This window comes from Pteropus alecto, unplaced genomic scaffold, assembly GCF_000325575.1.
Source record: "Pteropus alecto unplaced genomic scaffold, ASM32557v1 scaffold134, whole genome shotgun sequence".
Lineage (NCBI taxonomy): Eukaryota > Metazoa > Chordata > Mammalia > Chiroptera > Pteropodidae > Pteropus > Pteropus alecto.
In genome coordinates, this window is record NW_006436283.1 from 9,791,145 (window position 1) to 9,801,308 (window position 10,164).

Here is a 10,164-nt window from a genome sequence, read left to right on the forward strand (position 1 = left end):
CTCGGACCTGCCACTTCCAGGAAGCATGCTCTAGGAACCACGCTAGCCAGCTAGAGCCACATGTCACGGCTTGTAGAACTAGTCTTTGCCTCAGTATAAATGCCAGGGTGTGTTAGCTGGTCAAGTTGACCGTTAAGCAGTAAAAACTCACTCAGTGGCATTGAGACATAGTCCATGTGGCCTTTGTCAGACTGTGGCAGGCTGGCTACCAGAACAAATAATGTCATCAATATATCTGTCTCCAAACTCCTGTGTTAGCTGCTAAGGAAAAGAAGGACTAGGTCATGGCTGCATTCAGGGAAAAGCAGCAGCTGCTGAGTCAGAATCACAGAATTTGACGTCTAGAAGATATACTGTCACCGAGATCCCTCTCTTGCTTTAGTTATTAGCTTTCTCCTGGCTGTAGGAAGTTTGAGACAGGCCCATCCATGAGAAGACGAGAGGAGGAAATAAAACACGGGGAAGCTGCTCTATGTGTGTCAAGTAAATTTTGCACATGTGATTTTATTCCCTTTCTTTGCTAATACACAGAACTATAATCTGAAAAATTCTCTTAAGTAGTAAGGTAATCCACTTTTATGTCTAAACTATACAAATCGTAGCAGAGTGTTTGCTAGTTGTTTCGTTTCCAGAGAGGAAGCACAGTAGCAGCGTGGTGGTGGGGACTTGGTGAGAAATCAGTTAACACACCTGAGCCTTGCCTGTCATATCTGTAAAATGGGAGCAGTTATATGTAAAGATTCATCGTGACGATTAATTTATAGAACAAATGCACTGTGTCTGTCCAAAATGAGAGGTTCCGTTTTAAACTCTTTGAGGAAGGAGCAACCAGGCTTTTTTAAATGCCCTTTGAAACTTTAGCAACATTGTCATGGTCTGTTTGTCTGCTGTATCTTTCCTGAGCCTTTCCTTCTGTGGTTTATGGTTTAAATGTATCTCTTCTCTTTCTTATGCTCAAGTTCATTCACAGCTGCTAATGTGTCCTGCAACTGGATGTGTTTCTGGTCAAAAGAGTCTAAGACAACAATGAGAAAAATATATGCGTATTAGGGGTGGCCCCCCTAAATCCGAACTCTGAAGAGGGGTGGGATTTATTATTTCCCACCAGCACTGTGGGCATAAGGAATCACCTCAACCAGAGAGCAGAGTTTCAGGTGGAGATGTCAACACAGTAAATTAAGAGCATGAGCTTTGTCTTCTAATCTATAAAGTGGGTATAATAATCTCGGAGTACTTGGGGGAATTATATAAGATGACAATGCAAGCTTCCAATCAATGGCATCATGCTTCCTTCTGTCAAGTGTTTACTTGTCCAATTGATGAACTTGTACCTATGTTGTCAAGGTCATGGGTAATGAGGAGATGCCTCAGACCACATGCTCAAGCTCTGTGCACAGACCCACCAATAGCCACTACTGGATAGCCCTCAGGCCTGATGGTGGGCACACTAGTGGTACAGGGTCCCCTGAAGACAGACTCAGGAGAACAGACTTGGACTGATTAAACAAGGAACTTTGGAATCTTGAGTATCTGGCATTGGGTCGGTGGGGAGGGGTCAGGAAGTCCAGACTCTGGGCGGGTCCCTTGGCCTTACCCCATGAGTAGGGACAGCACCTGGAGAGGGCCAGAGCAAGACCCTTTAAAGCACTGGTTGACATGAGGACTTCTCTTTGCCTGGAACTAAGTGCATACTGGCTAGGAAGATATTATGAGATAGCATCTAAACTGACTCCTTTTTACAGACACGGGGTCTAAACTAGACTCAAAAACACCCATGTTCCTGGGCTGTTACAATGAATCTCAATAGGGAAATGTTGAAACTGCATTTAAATCATTTATCAGCTAGTCCTTGGTTGGGGACCTCTGGTAGGAGCCCGCTGAGGCTCTGGAGTGTCACTGCCCTTCCCAAGGCCACATTGGGCAAGAAATCAATGAGCACTTTATAGGATAGCAGACACATAATGAGTTTGGACCAGTCTCCAGGTATCCATTCACCCTGCTCAGGGCCTTAGGGAAAGTGAAGGAAGTCACCCCCACGACGTTCAGCCCAGCTCCAGGAGAGGTCGAGCTCCGCAGGGCTGCCTGTGTCTGTATTCGGGAGGACAGAAGGGTGCTCAGCTTTCATATTTCACTTAGCATGATACCCTCAAGATCCGTCTATGTTGTCGTGAATGGCAATATTTCATCTTTTATGGCTAAGTAGTGTCACACACACACACACACACACACACACACGCACGTACATGCCACATCTTCTTTATTCATCCATCAGTGCTCACTTAGGTTATTTCCATGTCTTGGCGATTGTAAATAATGCTATGAGGAGCATAAGAGTACATATATATATATATGAATTAGTGTTTTCGTATTTGGGGGGTAAATACTCAGAAGAGAAATTGCTGAATCATATGGTAGTTCTATTCTTAATTTTTTAAGGAACTTCCATCCTGTTCTCCATAGTGGCTGCATGCAATAGAGTATACAGATAGTAAATTATATTGTTGTACATCTGAAATTTATATAATGTTATTAACCAATGTGACCTCAAAAAATTAATGTAAAAATCAAGATTAACACCTATTGCCTTAGGGGGTTTTCTCTCTAAGAGTTGAGCAAGTCACAGACTCTTAGCTAATTTGTTACAGCACTTAAAGAATTAGAATTTGGGGGGCTATTTAACTCCCCTTGGGACAGACATAATTTACCCAATAGACTCACCTGGAAAGCACATGAGTTCTGCTAGAAAATCTAAACAAATTATATACCTACAATTTTGTCCTCAAAAGATTTGTCCCTCCACAGCCCTATTCTTAATGATTAAATCTTCATAAATGAAGGAACAAATAATAGTGTGGGCACTTTATCAATAGCCAGGAACCAGGAGGTATTTCTGAAAAGCCTTCCCTTCATCCTTTAGCGTAGTAATCTCATGGAATAATAGCATTTTCTTAAGGAGATATTTCTTTTGACAAATTGCTCTTGGTGAATTCCATGCCCATTCCAACAGTGCCTGCCATTTTTCTAGTTTGGCCAGCAGTGGTAGAAAACACCCAAAGTGCTCCCTGTTTTGGATCTCAGGCTATCTGCTCCGATCCCCTGTCCCTTCTTTCCCCGGCTCAATTCCTTTCTCCGCCCCGCTCTCCTTTCCTGCCCTCTCTCCCTCTGTATCATCCCTTCCTTCCTTCCTTCCTTTTTTCCTTCCTTCAATTTAAACCCAGTTTCGTGGAAGAAGCATTTCCCTCAGTAGCATTTCCCTCAGCCACCCTTGAGAGTAATACTTATCCTCTCCCCCTCCACAGGCTGGTTTAGGTATCTGGCCTCTGAGGTCCTACAGCATCCTCACTTCCCACCATCAGAGCCCTTGTCACAGTAGGCTGTAATTGTCCCATCTATCACCTATTGCATCAGAATGTGAGCCTTTTGAGGCAAGGGCACAGCTAACTTACCTTGTATCTTCGGTATCTAGCATGGTGTATTGTAAAGCCTCACTAAATGTATATAATTTAAATGAGTATGTGCCATCTGCCTATCCCAAATCACTTTCCTGCATTTCTGAGGGTTGTGAGCTAGATTTCCAACCCTCTGGGACTGTGGGGACCTATGCAGTGACCAGAGAAGAGACTTTTGGCCCCATTTGTCAGAACCAGAGTCTTGAATCTTACTACACACTATGCTATCTTGGAAAGGCTAGATAATACCACATCATGGGTTATTAAGTGACTTGAACTAACTGGAGGAGTGTGTGCGGTCAGGATGATTAGGACATATCATCACATAATAGACATCAGTCAAGTAGCCTGTTCACAGCGGGGCAAGCAGGACGATAGAGTTTGCCTGTGTGAAGAAACTAGAACTTAAGCCATCATCAACAGCAGATACTTAGTATGTGCCCATCCCTATCAAGAAAGAGCATCAGTGCGTTCAAATCCCAGCTCTGCTACCTCATGTGTCTACCATTAATATCCTGGCAAAACCACCTAACCTCTCTGAGCTTTTCCTTGTCCGAAAAATGGAGCTACTTATGCCCACACCTCACTCGGTTGCTGAGTGGATTAAGTGTGGTAACATGTAAAGCACTTGACAAGGTGCCAGGCCCAAAACAGGTGCCAGATAATAATAGTATTTGCTGCTAGGCATTGGGGATTAAAAGCAGTTAATGATTTTGTTATGTAAAGATAAAGCTTTTTTTTTAAGTTGCATATGTTAAGTTTTAAATGAACTGTACTGATGATTGCTTCAGGAATCTAGAATATGGAGCATGGCTGTCTAATAAAAATATAATGCAAGCCACATACGTAATTAAAATTTTTCTAGTAGCCACATTAGAAAAGTAAAAAAAAAAAAAAAAAAAAGTAAAATTGATTTTACAATATAGTTTATTAAACCCAACCTACCCAATATCATTTCAAGATGTAAACAATATAAAGATTAATAAAGAGATCTACTTTCTTGGTTTTGTACTGTCTTCAAAATCTAGTGTGAATTTTACATTTGCAGGAATCTTAATTCAGGTGCTAAGTTTTCATAGAAGATACCTAGTCTGTATTTAGATTTCATAAAATTAACAGTTGAAAAGGTAGATTCACAAAACCAAATCATTCCAAACATACTTATGCATTTTGCAATAACTGAGTTGAGTGTGTCTTTAACTGTTAATGAATTAAAATTAAATAAAATACAAAATTAAGTTCCTTGGTGCCATTAGCCACATTTTGAGTGCTCACTAACTCCTTGGAGCTAGTGGCTATTTCCTGGGCCAATCCATGGGAAGTGGAAAAAAGCCTTAAGTGATCGGTTGCCAGGAGAGGAGTGAGGAAGCACATCCAGGCAGGTGGGCACACACCTGGGGTGCGCCAAGGACAGCGTGGGAGCTGGCGATCAGAACCAACCAGCCGCGGTTGAAGGGGCATGGTGGAGCCAGGTAGGGAAGGGTTCGGATCCCCAGGGATGATGTCAAATTTTATTCTATAGTTAAGCAGGAATCCCTGAAATATTTTTGAGCAGGGGATGGGCAACACGTGCACTGTTTTAGGACCATCCACCTGGCACTGGTGCCCAGGAGGGGAAGGGAGAGAGGAGCGACAGCACCCAGGAAGAGTGGCTTGGAGGTGGCTGCAGTCATTCAAAGCCAGACTCTGCAGGACTTAGGAAGCAGCAAGGCTCTTTAGAGTGAGGGTGTGAAAAGGGGCAGAGTTGACAGGAGGGATAGAGCGTAACCTGATTGGGCAACTGGGTTGACACTGGAAGGTTTAAGGAACCAACATGCCTCTGCCCGTCAGGAAGTAACTCCCTTAGGATGGATGGCTGAAGCCAGGCACAGGAGACTATGTTTTTTAATGGATTTTCAAAAAAGCACATGTATAATTTATAGCATTCACTCCACCCTATGAATCACACGATGACCCTGGACTTTTCCCAGAGTCTCTGAGATTGTGAAAGCCACTCCTTAGTTCTAGGGAACTCCTGGTGGTGCTGGGTCCAGGCTGGAGCCAAATTAAGGACTTTTTGGAAGTCAGGGGAAAGGTCTCGGCTGCACCCCCTCCATCCCCTGGCTAGTGTTTTTGTACCCCTAATATCTTCCCTGGAGAAAGCATTATTTCTAATGTGAATTCAGGTTTTGTTGTGTTGTAAGGGAGATCGCTCTGCTGGACAGGAAGCTGCTCATCCCTACCCTCTGCCCCAAACCCTGTCCTTCTCCAGTAGCAAGCCTGCCAGGGCTGTTAGCATACAGTTGTGGATTGACCTATGGACTGTGAAACAAGCCCAACATTGCATTGTCTGGACATGTGGGGAGTGCCTACACTACCGTGCTGGGAAATGCAAAGAAGAATAAACTTACAAGAAGTCTACAGTGGGTGAGGCCAACTGGTCAACCAGCCATCCCTATGTTAAGTGCTTTGTGCCACGAAGAGAACATGGACAACTGCCCAGGGCTTGGAGAATCAGAGCATCTCAACCGGCCTGGGAGCTTGATATGGGTCCTCTCTGAAAGCAAGTGGGTGGTATTTGAAATTGAATTTTAAGAGAAGTGAAGGGGAAGTGGGGGGATGAGGGCATACTGGGTTGGGGAATAACATCCAGATGAAGACTAGGAGGCATGAAATAATAATGAGATCATGGTGGTGGACATTGTCTATGAGTTCTTGCTAAATGCTAGGCACTGTCAAGGGCTTCTCATCTGTGAGCTGTCTCCCCACTTCCCAGATGGAGAAACTGAAGCTCTGAGCGGCGAGTGCACTTGTCAAGGTCACACTCAAGGGGTGGTGCTCATTCAATTCCAGAAATGCCTGACTCATGCTGCCTCTCTCAGCAGCACAGTACACTCCAGGGTTGCAAATTATTCAGTGTCATATTTGGAAGACATGGGGACCCCACACTGATCTACAAATGTTGGGTTTTAGTATCATCTTCATGAGTGGACCAAAGTCACGTCTTAGAGGCATCATAAGGTAGTCCCTGTTGCTGACTGGAATAACTGGAAGAGCCCAACATTTCCGATCAGGACACGAAGAGGATACTTAAGTGACTGCACTGGCCCTGCCCAGCCGGCAGTGAGCAGTGTCAGGGCAGTGGTATGCAGAGTGGCCCTCGCCAGCAACGTGTCCCAGCAACTCTGAGCTCCCTGGCTGGCTGGGTCTGGCAGGCGCTTCCTCCCAAGGCTGGCTGGACATAGGACACGGGCTATTCCAGGTCAGGCGGGTCTATCTCGACCTGAGCCGAGGGTGCAGTTTGTCCACACGGCAGACATGACGGGCACGCTGCGTAAACACAGACTATCTCCCACCCCAGCGTTTCCTTTGGGGAAGTGCCCCTTCCAACTGGGAGGCTGGATTCCAACTTTCTTATCAACTGGAGCTTCCTAGTCTGATAAAAGGAAGCTATTAAAGTGCGTTTCCTGGTATTGCCTTAACCTCTCTAGGGCAGGCTCGCACTGAAGCAAACGCCCCTTAGAGGAGAATATCATTCACCTTCAAAACCCCCCACACCCAACACGCCTACGGGCATTTTGAAAACGTGTTTAGCCAAAGCCTTATGCCTTTAATGTTCACTTTCTACTCTAGCTAGTTTAGGGGTATTTTCTTGGCTTTGGGGGCTCTCTCCTTGAGCAGATCCAGGCTTCCTGTATCACCTTCTTTCTAGACTTTTTTTCCTTCACAATGTCAGTCTCCCTGCTTACTAGTCCTCGAATAAGTCCTGCTCACCTCTTTAAAACTTTTCCTCACACTTCTCTTGCTTCCTTTCTGTCCTTCAGATTATAAAAGTTCTACCCTCCCCTTTCCAAGTACTACAGAAGTAAGGAATATGAAGAAAATGAAATGGTGAAAGACATCCCTCAAGAGCTAGCTGAAAAAACCCCGAACATCGCAGGGGACTTTAACCTTCTTTTTTCTCCCCGTCATCTGAACTATGGTGCTCCTGATCTCTGCCACGCAATTGAGGACTTTCAGCAGCCAGCCTCCGGGATGGTCCCCCTGGGAGTCCCTGCTGGGGTCCCGCCCTTGCGTAGCCCCACCCAAAATGAACAAAATGAACGGGGCTGACCTGTGTAACTCATCGATCATGGTGGCGGAGTTTCCCAATAAAAGACACGTGGCTCTCGCCTAGCTCTCCTGGATTACTCACCGGAGGAGAAGCTCGCGACATGTTGTGGAGACCCTCAAGCAGCCCCGTGCAGGAGTCCACGTGGGGAAGAGCTGAAGCCTCCTGCCAAGAGCCTGCACCGATTTGCCAGCCATGTGAGTGAACCGGCTAAGTAGCAGATCCCAGTCAAGCCCCAGGCATTGGCCTGTCTGCAATCTCTTGAGAAATCCTGAGCTAGAACTGAGCAGTTATAAGTTGCTACCAAATTCCTGACCCACGGAAACTACATGAGACAATAAATGTTTATCGTTGTATTAAGCTGTTAACTTTGGGGGTAATTTTATATATAGCAGTAGATAACTAATTTAGAACTTAAAAAAATAAAAATGATAATAATAATTAATCATCATCATCATCATCATCATCAGAATAAGAAGAAGAAGAAGAGCAGTTAATATTCCTGAATACTTGATAAGTGCCAGGCATTGGTTAGCACTGTGTATATAATACCTCATTTGATAGAGTCAATAATAATAATAATAACAACACTAACAAAGTGCCAGGAACTGTTCTAAGTGCTGCACACATATCCCATTCGATCTTCGGAAGTGGCCCTGTGCAGTAGGTACTATGATTAGTGCACTTAAGGAAATCGAGCCAGGAAGATGTGGAGTAATGTATCTAGGGCACGCAGCTCGGAGACCGGAACCCAGCCCAGCTCTAACACCTGTGCCCTGACCCCTCTCCCCAGTAATGTGTGTGCTGTTCCGTGGGAGTCTTGGCTCCACGGATAAATGCTTGCAGGTCTACTGCATTCCTTAGCTCAGCACCTAACCATTCAAACAGCTGATTGTGGGCACTTATCACACGTACATATAGTAAAGCTTTTCTAGGCGTGAGCTGCACAGAGCGACCAAGACAACAGCACTGCCTGAAGAAAAGTGTTTTTTTAGATAGACCCAGGAAGAGTCTCGCTGGACTGGTTTGTCCACACAGCCTGCTAGAAATGCAAGGCCAGGATTGTGCCTCAGGATTTGACCTGTAACTACCCAGCTTCCTTGATCCTCCGGGCTTCTCTCCTGCCCAATCTGGGGTACTTAGCTCCCACCATGGATCCTGGGAACATTAAAAGTACATGCGGAATTTAAGGAATAAAAAGAACAAACTAATCAAAAACAGACTCACAAATATAGTGGACAATTTGGTGACAGAGAGAGAGGAGGAGGGTTTGGGGGGCTGGGAGAATGGGGTGAAGGGTTAAAGAAGTACAAATTAGTAGCTAATGGATGGTCATGGGGATGGGGATCATGGCATAGGGGATGCAATTAGCATTAATACATTGGCTAGGTGGAGGGTCAGGGGAGGAAGGGAGCAATTGGGGAGATAATTTTACTAACTATATAGACGTCAAACCAATATATTGTATACTTGAAACTAATTAAAATTAAAAAAAAAAAAAGCCTTTGGGGCAGAGGAGAAGTACCTTCCCTTTATCATCCAGACACTCAGAGGAACCTCTGGCATCTATTTCCCCAAAAGCACAATTACTCAGATTGCGCGTAAACATCATCTCACTTCAGCTCCTGCCTCCTGCTCTGGGAGTCCTGGCTGTGAGAGCCTGGGAGAGAAGAGGGTGTGGATTCGAAACCTATGGAGTCCTCGTTTACGGTGGTCGCTGGCAGGGGCTGCCGGAGGGAGCCTGACGGAATGGGTGGCTGGCAAATCTCCGCTGAGTTAGGTTCTTTCGTGTCATTGAGCTCCAGCATTGACCTGAGGACTCAAGAATTGTTTTCTGTTTGTTTGTTTGTTTGTTCGTTTGTTTGACAGAAGAAACGTTGAGCTCCTACTAGGAGCAGAGCCGCAGGCCGTAAAGATGAATATGAAGGGGGCTCTGCTTCGGAAGCGCTAACGGGGAGCAAGGAAGACTGACACAGTGGAATACATTATTCAGACCACTTTAAAGGCCTGCACGGCGGAGGGGGAGGGCGCTTGCCAGGCTCCAGTTTTCAAATGGGAACATTGTGGTCACAGCCATTTAAATGTGATCCTGAGGACCTGCTCATCTTCTTGCAGCTGGAAGCAGGAAGCCAGGCTGGATGGAAAGAGCTGCTTTTACATGCTGTTCCAAGAGCTTCCTGGAAAGACAGAAGGAAGGACAAGAAAGCAGAGGCTCTTGAGTTCCAGCCTGTGCCTGTTCCTGAGCGCTGAGTCGCCCTTGGGAAATTGGCAGCAAAACCCACCATCTCGAAACTTCGCTTGATTGTCTTGACTGTAGAATGGGGCCAAGTGTGTTCCAGGGTCTAGTCTGTATGAACGTGTACACAAATTATGTTAGGGTCGGGGACACTCCTGGAAACCCCGAACCCTCCCTGGATGCCTGCTACCTTCACTGACCAGAATTCACTGACTCCATCCACAGCACAGGAAGCCTGCGGGGTACCAGGCCCCATGCTCGGAGCTGGGGATTCGAAGGTACGTGGGATGCGTCCTCAGTGTGCTTCAGGTTTACAGACTTACACACATCATGGACCTCTAGGGTCACTTTTAAAGCATAGTTTTAAACTGATGATTGCCAGGATGTCC